Source organism: Callorhinus ursinus, unplaced genomic scaffold, assembly GCF_003265705.2.
Source record: "Callorhinus ursinus isolate GAN/ISIS: 27379988/994484 unplaced genomic scaffold, GSC_fseal_2.0 scaffold25, whole genome shotgun sequence".
Lineage (NCBI taxonomy): Eukaryota > Metazoa > Chordata > Mammalia > Carnivora > Otariidae > Callorhinus > Callorhinus ursinus.
In genome coordinates this window covers 3876673-3896996 of record NW_027397087.1, presented here as the reverse complement: position 1 = coordinate 3896996, position 20324 = coordinate 3876673, and the positions used below count along the sequence as shown (strand labels likewise).

Below are 20324 nucleotides of genomic sequence, written 5' to 3'. Positions count from 1 at the left end.
GGCAGGGGTATGTTTCTGAGGGATGAGAATATCATTCAGTGGCAGTCTGGAAAATTGGGATTCCTAAATCCATTCACTTTTCGTATTACTTACCCTAATTATGCTAGGCATAAAGTGGTTGGGAGACTCCACAGTTTCAGAAAACATATACAGGAAGTCTTGATCCGCAAAAAACCTTCATGAGCTATGTTGTTCTAGGTGAACTTGATGAGGCATAGTGAAAATAAATGTGACTAGAGATCCAGTGAATTAAATTGAATCTCTTCTGAGCATTTGATTCACAAAAAGATTCTGGTCTCATTCTTGGCAGGCTCACATTAATAAATTTTCTAGAAATTTATTAAATGGTCAAAGCATCATGGCTGTTTATATGGTGGTGGTGGTGGGGTGTGAGCTGAGAAAATTCCTAACCAGAGAGTTTTACAGTAGAGAAGAGAAATGCAAGTTAACAACCTTAAAACAAAACAAAACAAAAATACTGCGCTAGCTGGGTGGAGAGGGACGGGTCAAGCTCATGAGCTCTGTAAGCAATGGCCTGGTTCTGCCACTTATTAGCTGGATAACATCAGGCAAGTTCTTTTACTTCTTGAAACCTCAGGGTCCTCCTTGGTACAGGAGCACCTATAACATGTCTAAAGCACTTATCATAATGCCTAGCATATATGGAGTATTCAAACACGGTAGCTATCATTAATCATTATAAGCTATGTGCTATGATTAGGGACATTATGGACGACTTGATGGCACATTGCTTGATCTGATCTTGAAAGACTGAGTTTCCAACCTTGGGAAGTAGAGTGGTATAGTTAATTAAAATGGAGTGAAACAAATGAAAAAAAAAATCTTGGACTTTGATGTTAAAAAACTTGGTTCATTTTCTTATTTTCTGGTCAATTTTTATTGGCTTTCTATTACTTGCCAGGCACTGGGTATGCCACTTAACCTGCGTGAGCCTCAGTCTCTGGATCAGAAAGTTGAAGTGAAGAGCATATCTATTTCTCATGGATGCTGCTGTGAGGAAAAAAAAATGTAACAATGTTTGAAGAAAGCACTGTTGTGATCTGAAAATTGTTATTGCTATTGCAATTATTACTTCAAATGGACAGAAAGGATAGGAAAGGGCTGAGAGGCTAGCCTGAATTAAAGACATGAAGTATAATGGCACACAGAATGTTCCAGAAATGGCCAAAAGGAAGCTATGACAGGAATGTACAGGTATAGAAGGAAGTACTTTGATGGAGTACTCTATGGAGGGCCTGAACGCTGGGCTCAGGGTTTGGGCTTTATTTTGTGCCCCACAGAGAATCAATGAATGTTTTGAAAGAGTATTACATGTTCTGGAAAGATCATCCTATACCCTACATTACAATGGTCTGGGAAAGTGCCCATTGGTTACATTATCAGTGAAATCATAAAATAGTTTTATCCTTAAGCACCAGTCACCATCTTTTTTCCCCCTCTCTTTTCCTGGCTCTGGTCTATGTCATTCTTTGACTATCCTTCGATAATTCTCAGCCTGAGGTGTCCATAATAATCTTCTATGGAAATTCAGATATATATTAATGTCAAAGCTTTGCTCTAGACTATTGAATTAGCATCTGGATGGTAAGGCCCAGGCTATGAAAATTCACTACAGGTGATTCTGATGTCCAGACAGGATTGAAAGCTTCCTCTTGGACTTTTTCTCTACTCAGTAGCTCCTTAGGATTTAGTGAGGAGGGTCTTGAATTTGCAAGAAATATCCATATATTATGGTGGTCTATGGTTAAGATTTCAGTGGAAATAAGAAAGAGAGGAATCTTGCCGCTTGGTCACAGCTCAGGGAAACCAACAGCAGGGCAGTATGAGACAAAGAGAAACCACAGCATGTGTGGGTGCCCAAGTGACTGGAACGCAGTTCAGAGGTAGGAAGGTGACTGGGGATTCAGCTATGGAGCTGAAGAATTAGCAGGGAGCTGTCCAAGGATTTTTTCTCAGGTTGTACTGTGAATATGACTCAGCTACTTTCCCAGGCACTGCTCTTTCTCTGTGTGAATTTTAACCCCAGCTTTTACTATAATTCACTGACCCTGTTCTACATCCTCAATGGAATTTCCAGAGAGAGACAATTGGATTGGTCCGGTTACTCCTGTTGGCTCATCTACCTTTGGTCAGGTGCTTTCTCTTTGGTCAAACCAGTCATGATTGGGTGGCAGGCTCTCATAGCATGGGATGTGTGGAAGAATTCCTGCAGAAGGGGCCTGGGCTTCCCAGGAAGGGGCTGTTGAGTACCATTATTTAGAGCTCACCTTTAGTGAGTACCTGTGGCACAAGTCTAAGCATTTTACATGTGTACTGACTAACTTAATTTTCATGATGTACATAATTTGCATTTTAAATTTACTCAACAAATACAAAAACTTTATAGGAATGTACATTTATATAAACATTTATAAATATTTGTAGCAAATAATTGTGCCAGACACTGTCCTAAGCACTTTATAATTATTGACTCATTTAATGAGAACTTACGAGGTAGTCACTATTATCTTCTCATTTTACAGTCTGAGACAGAGTCATAGACTTAACACCTTTTCAGAGGTCCTATGGCAAAGAGTGGCAACATTGAGAGTTGAACCCAGGTATTCTGTGTGCATGTTTACCTGTTGTGCCTCTTTTGGAATCTGTTTCTTTACACAGTCAGATAATCCAAAGCACTAAAAGTATGTTTGACCTATTGTACATCCCAGGCTGATCTATAGAGTGGTGTGAGCAGTGTGAGGATGGACAGGTAGGTTGGTATCTGGTTCTCAGTGATTCTGGTCTTCAAAGTCTGTATCTGGTGCTCTCCTCCACCATACCCTTTCCCCTTTAAAATCCTATGTATCTGGCATGAGGTGCTCAATAAATATCAATTAAAGAAATGTGGTATGAGTAAATGAATAAATGAATGAATGAATAAATATATAAGGGAGTGAGATTTTAAAAAAATGAAGAATAATTGTTGGAGTTTGAAGGAAAATGGAAATAATCTTTGGCTGAGTGGAAAATCACGTGGTTAAGGATCCTAGGGTTAAGAAAGAATATGGACTTTGCCTCCTATCTCAGGAAACTCCAATGAGACCCAAGAAAGTGTTTTAAAGATTTTGCTCCTGATCTTCTTAATTTGTAGGATTCGACTAACTTGACACCCCAGAATTTAGGAAATTGTTGCTGCTTTTCCAGTGAAACTGTGATGAGACTCAGTCATCATTTAGTATTTTGTTGTGAGTCTTAAGCCATAGAAAAAAAAGAACAAAAGGAGAAAAAGTAAAAACTTATCAACTTTGCAGCAGTAGGCATATTGGCATTTGATGGGATTTTTATTTCATGCATTTCTTTCAGGGAAAAAAGTAATGACCAAAAAGAAAATTCAGAGACTCTTTTGCAACACGTTCTTCAAAAATATATTATGAAGAAAATGTATTTTTAGTTATCCAGCAAGGCAAGGATAAAGTTATCAGTAGAAATGGGATGCACACACTAAAGAGGGAAACCAAGAACAGTGACAGCCCAGTTCTATGACCTCACTGTGGAGGGAGCAGCAGAAGGAGGAGGGAGAGTAGCAGCTTCAGACATGCAACCAACAAGCACAGGGACTAAGTGGAAGCTTGATGCCAAATTAAACCTGTGTATGAACTTTGTTTCCTTGCAGTGAAGGGGAGACACCACCATTCAAACAGATAAGCTACATAAGGCAGGCTATGTACTAAATGGAATCAGGGTTTCCCATCAGAAAAAGCTTTTGTGTCTTTTCCTATTGAGAACTTGGTTTAGACTAGCTCTGTTACACTAAGTACATTGTTTCTAATCTGTTAGAGAGGGAGAGCCTAAGAAATGGTCACACAAAATATTCTGACAACGTCACATGATGCTTGAAGATTATGCCTTCATTTTAAATGAGTGAAAGAGGACATTTCACCATTCAAGAGCTGCTTCTGGTGGTTCTACATTTCTGGTGCCATCTTATGAGTACAATATGTAGGGTACTAAGATGCTCATGGAACAGGCTTATGTTATAGAATGCCCGATATCGTTTATATTCTTATTCTCTTTCAATAAATTAAGTTTTACTTTTAATTCTGTGAAACTGTGTCATTTCAACTTATTTACACACATTTCTTGCAAGGAAATCAATTCATTCTGGATATCCTTTTACTGTTGTACAAAACCGCTCCCCATTGCTTTTCTTCTTTCAATTTCCTTTCTTTTCCCCAACCCACTACCCAACTGTGGCCAAGATGTAGACTATAACAAAATGGAAATATGCAATGAATCTGCTTTGTAACTGAAATGCTAAAGAGATGCATGTGCTGATAACTTTTTTTAGTAAGATGGTAATAATAAAATGCACTTTGAGTATAGGAAAAGACTGGAGGAATAGAAATTTATTGGAATTTCTTAAAATCTACCTTTAAAAATTTTCTATTTTCTCTTATTTCAATAGATTGACTTATTCATGTTAGATTTTATAAAGATACCATGCTCATTATTTATATCATTCTTATAGTTTTCCATACCAGGGGAGGAACACTAGTTGTTTGATTTTTTAAAGGTTTTATTTATTTATTTGAGAGAGAGATACAAAGAGCATGAGCAGAAGAAGGCACAGAGGGAGAGGGTTAGCAGACTCCCCACTGAGTGCGGAGCCAATGCGGGGCTCCATCCCAGGACCCTGGGATCATGACCTGAACTGGAGTCAGAGGCCCAACTGATTGAGCCATCCAGATGCCCTGAGGAGAGGAATACTAGTTTTTCTCACCATTTTAAACCTGGGGAGTAGAAGGAGAAAGAACTAAAATGATATGCTTAAGTTATGAGGCAAAAAAAAAAAAGAAAGATTATTTTGGTCAACTTAGTACAAAGTGATTGTCATAGACCAGTTTCTCTCCATCCCCATTCTCTGATAAATTTATTAATTGAAAACTATTACCTACAGGTAGATACAGAATGAAAATGATTTCCTTGGTGATGATTTATCAATCATTTTGTAAGATGAAGCTAGTTTCACTTTTCAGTAGTCATCTTTAGATTATCACTGAGGTGGGTAGATGTGGTGCCTGCAAGTTAAGTACCCAAATCTAGAGGTGATGTTAATGGAAGGCATGAGGACGATATATGGGTGAGTTTCAGCTATAGCAGGAGTTCTGACTCTCTTACTTTTGGAAATGTGGTGAACTTCAGAGAGCACTACTTGCTAGTAGTGCTTTGCATATGGGACATTAGTTGAGCAGGCTTACTTAGATCCTCTGGGTAGATTTCAACATGTATTGATTTGGTAAAGTGTCCCTCATCATATATTTTATGTACTTGGGCCTGTGATTTTGGCTGAGTGTAATCGTAGAATTATACAAATAGAAAATGTCTTGTGACTCAGCCAAATAACCCAGTCAGGTTAATAAAGAAGAATACAATGTCGGAAGAGAACTTACATTAATGAGTTTTGCTTTTAAATTCTCAATAGAGAGTCTAACAGTAAAACCCAATCAAACCAACCAACAAACCAAACAATAGCAACAGCCCCAACAACATATAACCACCCCCCAAAAAAACCCCTAAACAAACAAAAAACCCAGACAGTCTTCTAGAGAAGGAGGAGGGAGGGGCAGTGGGAGAAGAAGAGAGAGAGAGAATATTAAGCAGGCTTCACCCCCAGCACAGAGCCTGACGTGGGGCTTGATCTCACAACCCTGAGATCATTACCTGAGCTGAAACTGAGTTGGACGCTTTCCTGACTGAGCCACCCAGGTGCCCCTCCCAGGCAGTCTTTTGACTGTTATTGAAAACCAAATGAAATGTCAAACTTTAGAACAGTAGGATAATTTTATGAAGCTAGAAAAATTCCTAAGGTTTGTCATTGACATGGATTTTGTTGTTGTTGTTGTTTATTTGTTTGAAAAGATGAGTGTGTATGTGTGTAGAAAATGTGTTGGGGTAAGTTAACTATTTTTGAGCTCTTGGTTCTCCTAAAATTCATGTTTATTATTGACAGGGTCAAAAGAAAATATAAGATGGATTTTTCTGCCCCATCTGGCAGCTTCAGTTCATCAGAAATGAGTGCTAAACACAGCTGTGAAGACAGAAGGCTGAGGAGCAGCATTCTGTTAATGACTTGGGACAACTCTGAACCACTGTTCATAATGACTCCATTGAATGGGGCAGCAGAAGTCCTATGGTGTTTGGCATGGAAACAGCCGTAGCCCTCAAGGATTTCTGAATTTTTTTTACTAATTTTAAAAAGATTTTATTTATTTATTTGACAGAGAGAAAGAGAGAGCACAAGCAGGGGGAATGGCAGAGGGAGAGGGAGAAGCAGACTCCCCGCTGAGCAAGGAGCCTGACACAGGCGGGGCTCAATCTCAGGACCCTGAGATCATGATGTGAGCTAAAGGCAGATGCTTAACCAACTGAGCCACCCAGACACCCCGGATTTCTGTGTTTTAAATGAACAAACAAAATGATTCGTGAGGTGTGACAAAATAAAGGGAAAAATATTAACCTTCTTTGGGCTGGAGAGAGAGGAAAGAGTTAACTACCAGTGGGAAATTTCCAAAGCCAAAGGTGCCTTAAGTCCTACATTGCTTTTTCTTTCTTCCTCTTGATTTATATTTAGCAAAGTTCTGTTTCTCACCTTTACTAAATATGGCATTTAGAATGACTAGCCCATTTGATGTTCCATGAATTAAAACTTCTAAGTTGTTAGGAGATAATTTTGTCTCTCTTATTTAACATCGTGAAAAACGATTGTTTTGAAGGTCTGAGAAAAAAAAATTATGTTACAAAAATGGGGTCTCTGTACCTCACTTCACTTCCTCTTTGGATTGCCTGCTTTTCTTTTTCCCTTCCACCCTCCCTCTCTTCTTTGCTTCTTCCTTTCCTTTCTAGCTTCCTTCTTTCTGTCATCTTATCCCAAAATGTACAAAGCATGCAAGACTTAAGTCGATGCTTTATTAATGAATAATATTTCAATAGTGGATATATACATCTTCAGTCATTTACCTTTTATTTGTTCATCTTTTCAATGTTGAATTGTTTCTTAAGGTATCATTTTAATTTTTAGTTTTAGGCTTTTTAGTTTTTAAATATATCAAATGCTCTGCTACCAGCCTTTAATCAATATATACACTTTAGCTGGGATTCTTACAGGCGTCAGTATAATTCACGATAATAATGATACGGCAAGATTCTAAATCAAGTTTGGAATTGTGAAAGATTAGTTTTTATCCACTGTGGTCATAGCGTTATCATTGTTTATTATATTGCAATCATCTGAAAATTGGAAATCCAGGTGTGGTATATATAAATGACTGCATAAAAGTTGATTCAAAGGCTTCACTCTCCTTCCATGACACAGCATTTTTCATATAAATATTTTGAAGCACATTGCAAAGGATGGCATTCTCTTCTTACTGATAGCATTCTCTTCTTACTGATAGGGCTACAAAGATACCAAGTCAGATGTCTATACAGGGTTACATTTTGAGAATAGAGTTCCTCCCCCCACTTTTTTCTCTCTATCATCTTAGCTTTGATTACATTCATCATTTGTCTCCTCCCATGATGTTCACTCTAGATAACAGGTTGTTTTGAATGATACTATCCTGGTAGATATTTTGCCATAGTAGAGTAAGGAGATTTTCACACATAAGAAATTATACTTCTTACATGTAGTAGTTTAGTTAGGGTCTTACAAACAGAACAATTCTGGTCAATATATATGGAAAGTAGCCTGATAATGTAAGGGAAAAATATTAAAATTTGTATCTTTAAGGCTATTAATGAAAAACTAAATGTATTTCTTTGACAAAATAATTTAAAAATCACTTTATTACTGCAGGCTACATACTTTTTTGTTCTTGTAATAATTCTATGAGTTTTCACACGTTCACGTTGCTTCAGTAGCCCTCCGTATTTCCTTGTTTTATGCCTGAAACTAAATTAATTACTTTGTTTAATTTCGTGGACATGCCAAGCTGCAGTTATGAATAGTTACTAACACCAAGTGTTTATACAGAGAGCATGGGATGTGACAATAAATATCTACCCAATTACCAAACAACTGAGGGCCATATTGTTTCCAGGTAAGCTGGACAAATTGTTACTTCACTATTTTTAATAGGAAATGAAACAATTGCAAAGTCAGCACCGAGGTTTTGTTAAAAATCCAATGATGCCACAATGTCAAATTACAACTTTATTAAGAAACCAGTTTGCAAATACAATAATGTATAAGGCAGTTTTTTAAAGCCAAAGAATCTCATGGAAAACAGAGACACACCTTGAACATCCATCCTATCAGTGCTTTGGAAATTTTTGACAGACCTTCATGAGGTGAAGAGAAATCAGTGTGGGAGGGCAGATCAGCTCTGAGCTTTAGAAGACACTAGCCTAGAAAAAGATATGAGCACGTTTTGCCAAATACAACATAACAATAACAACAACAACAACCAATTTTTGTATCAAAGCTTTAGACTTTGCAAGGTTCATATTTTTATACAAATTATTTTATTTAATCCTTAAGCAATCTCATGGAGGAAATTGGTAGAAATAGTATTTCTCAAAATGATTCTTATTTTACAAAGGAGAAAATCAATGTTGAGCCAGAATTAGGAGTAAGGTGAAGGTTGAAGATCAGATTGCAGGTCAGAGGGTGTTAAAACTGAAATTAAGTTGGACCTCTCCTTTTAAACAACCTCCACTTGGTGGGAATACATCTGTTCCCATTGGGGTGAGGAAGGAGGGGTAGGACTTGAGGGTTGTTCTCCCCATTGGGCATTGAGCTCTGAGCCAAAATTTACTCCTGAATTATAGCTGTCTTTTCTTAGCTTCTATTTCTAGCCTTCTGCCAGGCCAGAAGAAGGAAAGCATATGAATACTCATCAGTCTGAGTCTTACGGTTAAACTGTAATAGTTGGGGCGGATTTCCACCAGCCACTGAACCTGTCCCCACACCTTACTCCACCCTCACAGGATCTTGTGTCTTATTTATCTTCTCTTTTCGCGTCAGTGCTTCTAAGTTCTTGTTTAGTTGCTAAAGGTAAATCGCTTTGGTTGTTTATAGTCACTTTCTCTTCCTGTCCCACTTTGATTTTTGCCTGGACACACCAAAAAGGCTAAGGCTCTGGTAACTCTTTCCACTGAGATTTTGGAGCCTTAGGAGTGGGCTTGTAGTAAGACTTTTCCCAGAGTTGCCTACTCATTCCTTTGCTACATACTAATTTCTAAAATTTGGGGCTATCAGTGAGGTATTTGTTGACTTACCTTTTCAGGTATTACTCCAGGATGCACCAGGGGGTTGGAAATGGCACCAATCCCACTGGAAAATTTTTGAGTTTTTGTTCTGCCTTCTTTTTAAAAAGTGGTTTTGGTGAGAGATATACTCCTTCTAAGTTTAGTTGCTCCTGGTGATCCCTCCCTTCTAAACTGTCATTTGTTATTAGAGAAAAGAGATTCTGGGCTCTGATTTTACTGTTAATTTTACTTAAAAATTCCCTCAAATCTTTTTTCAGTTAAATTACTAAAACACTAAGTATGCAGTTGTATAGTGTATTTGCAGTTTTTATATTAGAACGTACTTTTCTATGAATATTTTCCCTGTTTAAACTGACTTTTGATGACTGCCTATCTTAGGCAAGTAGTTAACCCTTTTAGAATCCGATTTATAAGCCTGTATTTCATTCAGCCCCTCATGGCATTTTATACTATTGACCATTTCCTCTGTGTAACTCTATTCTTTGGTTTCTACTGAACCTTTCTGAGTCAATTCCAATCTTTCATGTTTTTCTTGCTTGGTTTCTTCATGAGAACTTCTTCCTTTGCTCTTTAAAAACTGTGTTCCTGGGGCGCCTGCGTGGCTCAGATGGTTAAGCGTCTGCCTTCAGCTCATGTCATGATCTCAGGGTCCTGGGATTGAGTCCCATGTGGGGGCTTCCTGCTCAGCGGGGAGCCTGCTTCTCCTTCTCTCTCTGCCCCTCCCCCTGCTAATGCAGTCTCTCTCTCTCTCTCTCAAATAAAAATAAATAAAATGTCTAAAATAACAAAAACAAGAAAACTGTGTTCTATGGAGGTTTGTCTTCAACTCATTGGCCATTTCAGAGAACATGCTTTATTGCCATCATCTTACATATTACATACAGAAATAGAAAAAGAACAGGGGATGAGGAAAAAATTAGATGTTCTTGTGGCGTCATGTTGAGTTTAAGGTAGCTATGAAATTTCCGAAAAGAGACTGTACTATAGGCACTTAGATATATGAGTCAGGATGAAGTGAGAAAACTATGCTACAAGTTTAGATATAGAAATACCTAGAGACAATAGAACATCAAATCTTATACTTTTATTATGTTGGAAAAACTCAGTCTTTCCCTCCCATGTGTCTCCTTTATTTCCACACTCCTTCTATACTCACACAGAACACTTCTCTTCTGACACCTCTGCTTACCAAATGTGTGGAGGTTTCTCCCCCACATCAAACATTGGAGATCATCTTGAAGCACTGAACTCACATCACTCTGTCAGGCACATTGTTTCTGCAAAGGTTGACAGGCAGAAGGTATAAAGCTTAAAAATTATTTTACTGAATAAGATGAGGAATGGATATTCTTCAAGGAACCATCCCAGCCTGAAGCGGTCTTTTATAAAAGCCTTTCAAAGAGGAGTTCTCCCATTTGTATTTCTGTTGGGTATTGGGGAACAAATCGTACTTAAATAGAGAAGAACAAAGGATCTCTGACACTATGAACAGATTGGAGTTTCTGGTGATCCATCCAATAGCCAGAGAGGTTTCCCCCTTTTGCCATAGGTTGGACCAAGAAAGAAAGGGAACAAATAAGGTAGGAAGAAACCATGAATAAAGGGTATATGGGGGGCGCCTGGGTGGCTCAGTCATTAAACGTCTGCCTTCAGCTCAGGTCATGATCTCGGGGTCCTGGGACTGAGCCCCACATCGGGCTCCCTGCTCAATGGGAAGCCTGCCTCTCGCTCTCCCACTCCCCCTGCTTGTGCCCTCTCTCGCTGTGTCTCTCTCTAATAAATAAATAAAATATTTAAAAAAAAAAGGGTATATGGGCTTGGTCCAGTCATCTTGGGGAAGCTAACTCGTTCGGCTGTTATCTGCTTCAGTTCCTGGAAATCCTTACTCTCAGGTCACAGTTGGTGTGCAGTTCAGTCAGGGTTTGGCCCTTTCTTTAGACAGGACATGTGGATCCAAGAATCTATTCCTTGGAGTTTGGTGGCACAAAGTTTGGTTCCTTTACAATGAAGTTGAAAAGCATCTTTCTGGAGGTATCTTTTCTAATAGATAAAATCTCTGGCCTGCAAGGTGTGATGTTTGAGGTCTTTATCTCCCAGAAACACACTGAAGAAAGATCATTCTACTAAAGCTGCAATACTGAAATACATCCCCCTTTACCAGATGAAGATCAAAAGAAGCAGGAGCTAACTACATTGGGGTCCCGCAGTTAAATCAGAGGATGGGTTTATGGGTTCCAAATGGGCTAGATCTGAGATCTAGAAGAACCAATGGCAGTGCTTTTGGCTAGGGTATTTGAAGTGTCTCTACAAATTCTGCCAACTGAGTTTTAATAATACTGTTTGTACATTCGATGAACCCTGAAGATTGAGAATGAAAGTGTTGAAAAACTGGTCAAACAGCACAGACCTATTGAAGTACTTGACTAGTAAAGTGAATTCCCTGGTCACTGTGAAGTTTGAGGGCAGTTCCTCAGGACGGGATGATATTCTAAAACATACAAACCATGACTAAAACATATTTATATCCTTGGGATGGGGGAAGCTCTATAAAATCCATTTGCCAAAACTTGAATGGTCCATTGGGCAATTTAATATGTCCAAGAGCAATGTGGATAGGTTGTCTTGAATTGTATTTTAGGCAGGTGGGACAAACAAAGTAGGTACTCTTTGTGGCCTTGTTAATATTTTCCCACCAGTATTGATTCACAAAAGTTATCATCTTATCAGTGGACTAACAGTTCAATGCAGGTACATAGTCAGAAATGTGAACTTCAGAGTCTCTGACAGGACTGGATTATTATGTGGTTCAAATCAGAGTTTCTTTTTAAACTGAACCAACAATTCTTAGATTTCTAATCTTTTTTTTTTTCTTCTTTCAGCAGCTATTATTGGGAATACCTAGTCAAATTTTTTAGATTATCATTCAGGGACCATGACAGGCATTTTGTTGTTGGTTCCTTGAGAGCAGTGTTCTTTAAGAAATATTGGTGAAGTGGTTTCCCTTAGCCTTCCTTCCTAGATGCAAAGCCCAGGGACTTTGATAATGGCCAAAGTGGCTGGCAAGAGTATGACATCTAATAATTCCTGGACATAAAGATCATTTTTAATTTTGTTCCTGCTGGAAGTGAGAAAGACTTGCTGTTTTCATAGCATTCCAAAGTCGTGAGCTACTACAGAGGCATATCTACTACCAGTCTAGATATTTGCAGTTTTGCCCTTGGCTAAATGTAGGCCCCAACAAAAGCATACAATTCAGCCTGTTGGACTGAGGTAGCCCAGAGCCAAGGTGCTGCCTCAAGGACTTCAAAAGGAGTTACAATATCATCCCCATCATAATATCTACTATTTTTACCTTTTAAATTAAGAACTATTGGTTAACCATGAATAGTCAGAGAAGGAAAGCAGAGAAGCATATTGTGTATGTATTATAATAAAACGGAACCTGCAGGTAACTTTATATCATCTACATCCGCCTTTAAGGTTTGGGAGAAGCAGGAAGGATTTTTGGTAAAACCCGGGGGCAGTACCGTCCAGATGTATTGCTTTCCTTCCCAAGCAAAGGCAGAGAGATATTGACTGGCCTTATCCACAGGGATGTTAAAGTGGATGATTTATCCACTACATAAATCAATCACAGTGGAAAATTTGCCTTCAGTGGGGATGGAGGCTAACAAAATATGGGGATTTGGAACTACAGGGTGTCAAAGGATAATAATATTGTTTATGGCTTGGAGATCCTGAACAAATCTCCATCCGTGGCCACTGGGTTTCCTCACAGGCAAAATAGGATTATCACAAGGACTAGTACAGGGGATAAGAGGCCCTGAGCCTTATAATCTTCTATTATGGGCTTGGTGCCTAGAAGGGCCTCTTTATTTATAGGGTATTGATTCTGGGGAAATGTTTTGAGGGATCTACTTGGATTTTTTTTTTTTAAGATTTATTTATTTATTTGAGAAAGAGAGACGGGGGGGTACAAATAGGGGAGGGGCAGAGAGAGAGAATCTTCAAGCAGACTCCCGCTGAGCAGAGCCCATGACCCATGAGATCATGACCTTAGCCAAGACAAAGAGTCAAACTCTTAATCAACTGAGCCACCTAGGCACCCCACTACTTGGATTTTTATAGGAAAAATAAAACTGTGCTATGGATTCTGCCAATTATCTGTTAAGAATATTGTCCATAAAGATGTGGCAACTGATCCAGTAGGACAAATGGTTAGTGTCCTTAAAATTAGTTCTACTGCCATCAGAAATGAGCAAATAAAAGATGTTGAAGGATTGCTTGAGTCAGCTGACTAGCTATTTTGGTTGCTGCTATAAAGTCTAAAATTATCTCCCTCTTTCAGGAGAAAGAAATTACAACATGATATTTCTCTAAGAAATCTCAGCCCAATAAATAAACAAGGGTTGAGAAACTGAGGAGAACCATTTTAGTACTCCAAAGCAGGGCTGTGTAATAACAGTAGGGTTGAGCACCTAGAGTTTGGCCCTGGTGTTAAGATTCACTCCCAGCTTGGAGTTATTTCTCTAAGCCAGTTAAGAGGAAGAATTGGAAAGAACCTCTTGAAGTTTTTCAAAGTCCCATAATTGGCAGTTAGGAGGGCATTGGGAAGACTTGTTGGAGGATGGAAGGTGCCTGAGTTTATGTTTGTAATAGTCTTTGTTCCAGTACCCGGCTTTTTGTAATAATGACAAAGATGGGGAGAAGGGGTTGGTTTTGTTTGCAAGCTTCCATTTATGGGAGTTGAAAATTAAGGATTTTAGTGGTCTACATTTTAGTTGAATCATCTAGGGGGTGGGTGAGCTGATGGATAAATTAGAGTTGGCCTAGACATGGTCACCCATTCCATCCTGGTCTTTTTTTTTTTTTTTTTTTTTTTGAATAGGCTCCAAGTCCAGTATGGAACCCAACATGGGGCTTGAATTCATGACCCTGAGATCAAAAGTCAGACGCTTATCCAACTGAGGCACCCAGGCACCCCACCATGTTGGTCCTTTTAATCAGAAGGGAAAGATCCTGGTTTAGCCCATTAATGAGCATGAAGTTGAAAGCTGAGGAAGGAAGACCAGAATTTTACTTAAAAACAATTTGGGACTGTCTATAATATTCATGCACAAGCTTACTGGGCTTCTGGGTACAGGCCTGAATCTTATTCAATCAACAGGTATTGGGAAAGCTCTTGGGATTGCCAGGTGAAATCAATTAGTGATTGCTGATCCTGAATATATAGCAAGGCTGGTCTCATTTGCTGTTCAGAGATTTTTCAGGAGCATTTCCATTAGCTGTTCCCGTCCAGTGTTGGGCTTGGCCTCTGCCAACGAGCCTGAGAACTAGCAGGTACAAATCTGAGAAACCTGGTTGGGAAGTCTGGACAAAATTCAATTTCTTGGCAAATCTTTGAGGATCTTTAGTAACTCTAGGAAAATCTTTGACTTTAGCTCACAGTTTGGCTTTAGTCCAGAAGACATAGGAAATTAGGGGGTTAGCCGGATCCTCAGAGGGTCTAATTTTAAAGGGGCAGGTTCTCATGGGTTTGAGTGAGGAGGAAGTAGAGAGAGGTTTGGAGAAAAAGGGAAATTCAGTTCGAGGGTTGGAACGAAGAAATGAAAAGTACAAAGGAGGTGCAGTAGGGGAAGAGAAAATTAGTGGTGGCTCAGGGGTGAAGGGGCCTCGGATGCCTTTTTACTTTTTTTTCAGTTGTGTATTTTCCTCAGTCACTTTAGAAATAGCATTTTGTAAAGAGGCAATTTTAGAGTCCTGAATATGCTTGGAAACCTCAAGATACCAATTGAAATAGGCGTCCCATTCAGTTTATTTTATTTTAGAGCGGCAGTCTTCTAATTTGGTTCTAAAAAAGCAAGTTTGGGGAGATTTAAAGTTCCCTATAGTGGTTATTAGAGTTCTAAATTATTTTTGGTTAAGTTGGTCCAATTAGTTAAAAATGCACACAGGGAGGGACCATATTTTTAAACATAAAAATGGTCGGGGTCCCAGAGAACTCTCCTGAGAGTATTTGACAGATTGGGACCCCCTTAATCAAAACCAGAGGCTCAAAAAATCCAAATGAGTACTCATCAGGAAAGACAAAGCCTTTTTTTAAAACATTTTATTTATTAATTTGAGAGAGAGCATGCTTGCTCACACGAGCAGGGGGAGGGGGCAGGGCAGGGGGAGAGGGAGAAGCCGACTCCCGGTTGAGCAGGGAGCCCCGTTGGGGCTCAATCCCAGGACCCAGAGATCATGACCTGAGCTGAAAACAGCTGCTTAACTGACTGAGCCACCCAGGCGCCCCAGGAAAGACAAAGCATTTAAACAGATCCCAGATAAAGTTGGAGAGCTCGACTAAAACAAGGGAGCTCAGATCTGAGAGGAGACTTACAGGACTAAAAGGGAAAAGGCTCATGAAAGCTAAGAGCACAAAGGGCTCAAGTGGGTACCTCACATGGGTTCTCTGGAGGTCATTAGTTCTTCAGTGGTTCATCTCTTTCCCAGCCTCATATTTGGTCACTATGGATCACTGACCTTAAAAAAAGGAGCCAGTTACTTTACCAGCAAAATGAGTTTATCTGGGACTAGCAGCGGAATTGTAATTTAGGACAAGCAAACTATGCTGAACCACAGGCAAGGCCAGAGAACAGAAGAGAGGGGCTCAATTTAACAGGGAGGCGGAGGAAGCTGGGAGTGGCCATTTCACTGAGTTTTCATTAGCTGGGCTGCTGCTGGGCAAGGAGAAATTCTTCCTTTCTCCTGCTGGGATATGTATAGTAAGCTTCTCTTGGAGAATGCGTGGGATGCTTCTTGCAGTGAGTGGTAGGTAGTGCATGACTGCTCCCCCCACTTCAGGGCTTCCAACTCCATTTAAAATGGAGGGGGAAAAAAGATGCTCCTAGTATTCATATAACTTAGGAAATTAAAGGGTTTTAGGAGCTCGGCCACTGGGGGCAGAGACCAATATATTCTCTGATCTCATACAGATCTACTTCATACATTTAATGTCTGAGCTCTAGGACTATAACCTACACCTCTATGCAATCATGTGAATGTCACAGAGAAAAATGAATATTAACATGTCTCAACATGTCCCAAGCTTTGCTAATTTATCCCCCACTCTCTTGCTATCTTTATTTTTTCTATATTTCCATTTTTCTATTTAGTAAATCATAATGCCCTAAGCGCTCTGACCTAAATTTCCTGGGAGTCATGTTATACTTCTTTCTTTTCCTCATCATCTACAATCAGTCATTGATCAAGTGCTATGGATTCCACCTACTGAATCATATCAGCTTTAATCCATCCATTCTGTTTATAATACTTCCAGCTGCAAGTAATAACAAATCTGACTAAAAGCCATCTAAACGTCCAGGATTTGGGAACTTCACTTAAAGATTCTAGAGTTAAGCTGTAGTTCCACAGTTCAGAGTTATCAGAACCCTAGAAGGGCTTTTCTGAAACTTTCTGGCTCTTCTCCTCAGGGCTGATTGCCTCAATGTGCAATAAGCAACACTCTTTCATGTAACAATATCCAGAAGCCAAAAGGATAAGGTTCTTTCTTGTTCTTACAGTGCTCAATCTTTTTATCAGGGTAGAAAACCTTTTCTAGGAATACTGGCCAACTGCCACCACCCTACCACAATACACACACACACACACACACACATACACACACACACACACACACACTCTCACTCTAGTAGCATGAGGTCCCTTAGTCAGGATTGGGTCACATAGCCAAGCTCTTTCTGGGCCCCTGTAGTCAGGGGTGGGCTCTGCCAGGACGGAAGTAGGGTGGGAAAATGGCTGTTGAGTATCTGTTATATTCTTCATCTTCCCCCCATTTTCTCTACTCTTTCTGGAGTTCTTATCATGTCTGGCATGGGCTGTTTTCATAGACTCCTGAATTATCTCCCTGTTGCTCCTGTCACTAACATCATTTCTCCTGGAGTGAGCTTTCTAAATTGTATTACAAATATTTTTAAAAAATTATTTCTTTTAATTTGCCATTCCAACATTTTTCATACTTGGTGAAAAAAAGTTTGAATAAATTTAAACTACATTAACTCACTAGGATCCATTTAAAAATTGCCAATAAGAGGGGCACCTGGGGGGCTCAGTCGGTTAAATGTCTGCCTTCGGCTCAGGTCATGATCCCAGGGTCCTGGGATCGAGTCCCGCATTGGGCTCCTTGCTCAGTGGGGAGCCTGCTTCTCTCTCTCTCTCTGCCACTCCCCCTGCTTGTGCTCTCTCTCTCTGTGTCAAATAAAAACTAAAATCGTTTAAAAAAAATTGTCAGTAAGAATAAGAAGCTAGAACTTTTGAGAATCTGAGGGTTGATGAAGTATTGCCTGGAAAAGCATTTCTTTTCCTTGGTCAGTAGAAAAAATATAGGTGCACTGCCACTTTTTGGGCCTTGGTGGAGTGACCTCTCAAACTGTTGGACATAAATGTAGTCACTATATTTTACAAGCATGTAATACGGACACCTACATATAGTTCATGTTTTGGGTATATCTGATGAATTGAAATGTATCATTTTAATAAAATTATAAATTCTCAGGGAATTTGTGCTTTAGAGGAACATTGCTTTTATTCTTTTGTTAAAAAGAAGAATCTCTTGTAATGTAAATAAGGTCAGATTTTAGAAAAATTGCTTTCTGAAATCAAGGAACATCTGGAATATATATATATATTTAATAGAAGTTCAATAAAATATAGAAATGTGACATAGCATGCTTTAGGCAAATAAAGAAGCTTTCAAAATAACACTTTTTTTTGGTCTGGGAGTCTTTTGGAAAAATAATGGTAGCCTTATTTTTGGTCTTTTTATCTCATGAAGAGGTCATTTCAGTATCACAGTTTATTTAAATAACTTAAAATTATTCTTGAATTATTACTTTGTGTACAGAGACTAAAAGTGTTGTTAATGGTTGTTTTAGGTAGTTTTGCCACAAATATCTTTGCTGCAAGCATTTTTGCTGTAAGCGTTTTTGCTGTGTAACTAATTGGCTGTTAAGACAATTTTGCTGTAAACAATAAAATAAGGAAAAATAGGGACGTTAGACAGGACCTAATGAAACATGAAAAAAGTAATAAAATTAATGATTAATTTCTTTATTAAGAGAAGTATCCATTTTCCAAATATTAGCATGCCTATTTGTAACTGAGCTTTGTCCTGTATTGGGAGTCTTTTACACTGTTGTTCCTTCTTGGCACAGTGTCATGTGTCCATTGATAGGCACTTCAGAATTGTATGGGAAATGCGTTCATGCTGTACTGTACTTGTTACTGAGTTTTGTTATTGTAACTGCTGTGCTCTGACTTTCTAGGACAGTATAGTATGCAGTCTGGCTTTACACAGTCTGATTTCACACTTCTAGAAAGTTTTATCACTGACCTTTCTATCAAGTTGATATAGGTAACTGTTGTCTACGACTTTAAGACCACCGTGTCTACTTGTCACAGTATAAACCATTATGGGGGCTGGCTAAGATTTATATAATATAAAAATGGGAACTTTGTCAATGGAGAAATGAAACAAAAGCAATCATTTAGTTATGGGTTGGACGTGTGTGTGGCAAAAATGCTTGTGGCAAGGGCGTCTACTGCAAAGAGGCCTTACAGAAAAATACCGAACCCCCACTAATGGTGTAGTTACAATGTTTATGCCTGGTTGATGATAGGTTGGTATGAATATACATAACTCTATCTGTGTACAATATTAATAGAAAATACTAATTCTTTGTGGAAATGGAATTATAATGTTCATGTTGTTTTACATCCTGCTTTCTTTCACCCACAATGTATCCTAGACATTAGAATATGTTTTCTATTGTATCATAGAATATGTTAATTTTTTTGCAAGAAATTTTTTAGTTGTGTTTTTAAGTTAATTTCAAAATTGTTATTCCTTCCTAAAGCAGCCACACTAATATCTACGCAAGGACTAAGAGCAGGGAGTAACTATGTTGGGCTTTTAAGTCCATTTTATAGTACTAATAGTATATAATGTATATAATTTATGTTATAAATCCACCCAATATGGAAAAGGGGCAAGTGTGAGCAATTGTGTTAAATGCCTTCCAAAGTCTGTGCAAATGGAGGTTGATATTTTAAACCTTTAAAGAAATTTTTTATTAATGTTTCAAATGCATTTGAACATTGAAAACCTTTCACTCATATCCTCTAATTAGAAATATTTTTGAGGCATCTGGGTGGCTCAGTGAGTTGAATGACCACCTCTTGATTATGGCTCAGTTCATGATCTCAGGATTCTGGAATCAAGCCCCACATTGGGTTCTGTGCTCAGTGGGGAGTCTGCTTGAGGAGTCTCTCCCTCTGTCCCTCTAAAATAAATAAAAATTCTTTTTTTAAAAAAGAAATATTTTTGAAAGTTGAATTTCCCAATTTACATTATTATCCTAGGAATTATTCTTGTTTTTGAGGGTGAAATGTCCATTTGAGAAAACTAAAATCATAAATGATTTTAAGAATAAAGCTCATGGGCATAAATGGAATTTACTCTTATTTTTAAGACAAGGCCAGGGAGAAGAAGGTGGCCCAAGTAGTTCCCCAGCCTTTCTTTCCTCCTCATTCCACTATTCTGGTGGCTCCTGAAGGATGGTCTGAATTTTCCTGAAGCTCCCAGAAAAGGCTGATCAGGACAGGGCCTCCATCTCCAATGCTGCACTGTCCAATTTGAAAAATAATGTGAGCTATATTGCAAGTCACATAGGGAATCCAAAATTTTCTAGTAGCCATATTAAAAAAGGGAAAAGGGAAATTAATCACAATAATATATTTTATCTAATTCCTATCCAAACTGTTATCATTTCAACATGTAATTTACATAAAAATATTGAGCTATTTTACTTTCTTTGTACTAATTCTTCAAAATTTTATTTGTATTTTATACTTAGAGGACATCTCAAGTCAATCTAGCCATATTTCAAAGTGCTTGATTGTCATATGTGGCCAGTGGTTACCATATTGGCTAGTGAGGACTCCTGATATCATTGGCAAAATACTCAGGGACCAGTGTAGGAAGTGAAGGCATG

The 20324-nt window shown here is 38.6% G+C and overlaps 1 long non-coding RNA gene across 1 annotated transcript in view; it reads right to left on the bottom strand.

The window, feature by feature from the left end:
• Positions 1 to 8229: 8229 nt before the first annotated feature.
• LOC141370043 (uncharacterized) overlaps positions 8230 to 20324 on the bottom strand; it is a 49454-nt gene continuing 37359 nt past the window's right edge. Inside the window, exons 2-4 of the long non-coding RNA XR_012373735.1 lie at positions 15711 to 15795; positions 10460 to 10547; positions 8230 to 8406 (exon numbers count right to left, since the gene is read on the bottom strand). This is a non-coding gene — a long non-coding RNA (uncharacterized lncRNA). The remainder of the gene's footprint in view (positions 8407 to 10459; positions 10548 to 15710; positions 15796 to 20324) is intronic.